The 1,628-nt window shown below is 34.2% G+C and overlaps 1 non-coding gene across 1 annotated transcript; it reads right to left on the bottom strand.

The window, feature by feature from the left end:
- Positions 1 to 815: 815 nt before the first annotated feature.
- On the bottom strand, positions 816 to 919 carry LOC122312091. The gene has a single exon (XR_006243005.1). It is a non-coding gene; the product is annotated as a small nucleolar RNA R71 (small nucleolar RNA).
- Positions 920 to 1,628: the final 709 nt, after the last annotated feature.

Below are 1,628 nucleotides of genomic sequence, written 5' to 3' on the forward strand. Positions count from 1 at the left end.
GCGCAACAGGTTTTTGGCGTCGTTGGGATTGCAACGTATGATAATGTTTTTTAGAAAAGAAAAAAATATATATTTTAGTAATCTCTTGCTAATTTTCTCGAATTCTTTTTTTTTTTTTTTTTGCAGGTACAATTTTTGTTATTTTGACGGGAAAGGGATCAAGTAACATTGATTCCATATTCATATCATTTGGTAATCTCATTCCAAAATTTTTTATTTTACCTTCTTGCTTGTTTGCATTTTGGTTTTAGTCTTTGAATGTGCTTGATCCTCTATGATGAATGATCTCATGGCAACGTGATCAAACTGGTAGATTGAGGAGAGAGGAAATTGTTTTAAAAGAATTAGTTGATAAGTTGTCTGGTGATTCTAAAAATTCTCATTCTAATATTATGGCTGACAATCATAGTATTCATGACGAACTCGAAAATGAGGAGGGACAAAATAATCCACCAATGAGAACTTTGCGTGAGTATTTGCAGCCAACAAGGACAAGTACTCCATCTTGCATGATTTTTTCTACGAATATGGAGAATTTTGATTTAAAACTGGAAGTAATTCAATTACTTCCCAAGTTTCACGGCTTAGACTCAGAAAGTCCTTATTTGCATTTGAAAGAATTTGAAGAAGTTTGTACAACTTTACAAACCCAAACTGTCAATGATGATGTTGTTAGATTAAAGTTGCTTCCATTCTCTTTGAAAGAAAAAGCTAAAAATTAGCTGAATTCCTTGAGACTAAGATTTATTGGCACATGACAAGAAATGCAAAGAGAATTTCTGAAAAAGTTTTTTTCTATTCATAGGATGAACACTCTTCGCAGAAACATTATGAATTTTTCTCAAAAAGAAAATGAAACATTTTTTCAGTGTTGGGAGCGTTTTAAAGAATTATTGTTAACTTGCCCACATCATGGTTATGAGACTTGGCGCACCATTAGTTTTTTCTATGAAGGTTTAACATCTCAAATGCATCAGTTTGTAGAAATGATGTGTAAGGTTAATTTTTAAATAAAGATCCTGATGATTCTTGGGATTATTTTGACCAATTGGCTGAAAATAAGACCAATATTGGTGCCATGTCTCAAGAGGGTATGTATATCCTTAAAAGAAATGATGATGTGAATGCTAGGATAACAAGTTTGACAAGAAAAGTCGAGGCCATGGAACTTAGGAAGGTAAATTCGGCTAAGGCCATTGAAAAAGAAGAAGCGAATTGTGACATATATGAAATTAATAGACACCTAACTCAGGATTGTCCAACAATCCCCGCTTTTAAAAGGGTGTTACACGAATAAGCAAATGTCATGAATTCTTATAGGCGACCATTTTCTTCCCCTTATTCGGAAACATATAATCCTAGATAGAGAAATCACCCCAACTTTAGTTGGAGGAACGAGTCAAATTCAAATCAAAATCTTCAAGGGCCATCTTCTTCTACTCCTTATATGCCTCCACATAAGAAAACCCTTGAGGAGACATTACAAACTTTTATGCAAGGGCAAGCCAATATTAATAATCATACAATGTAGGCCATTACTGACATGAGAAGTTCCATTAGCAACTTGACCTCTGCATTGCACGCTTAAGAAAAAGGTAAGTTTCCCGCTCAGCTTCAGCCGAATCCTA

Source organism: Carya illinoinensis, chromosome 5 (assembly GCF_018687715.1).
Source record: "Carya illinoinensis cultivar Pawnee chromosome 5, C.illinoinensisPawnee_v1, whole genome shotgun sequence".
Classification (NCBI taxonomy): Eukaryota; Viridiplantae; Streptophyta; class Magnoliopsida; order Fagales; family Juglandaceae; genus Carya; species Carya illinoinensis.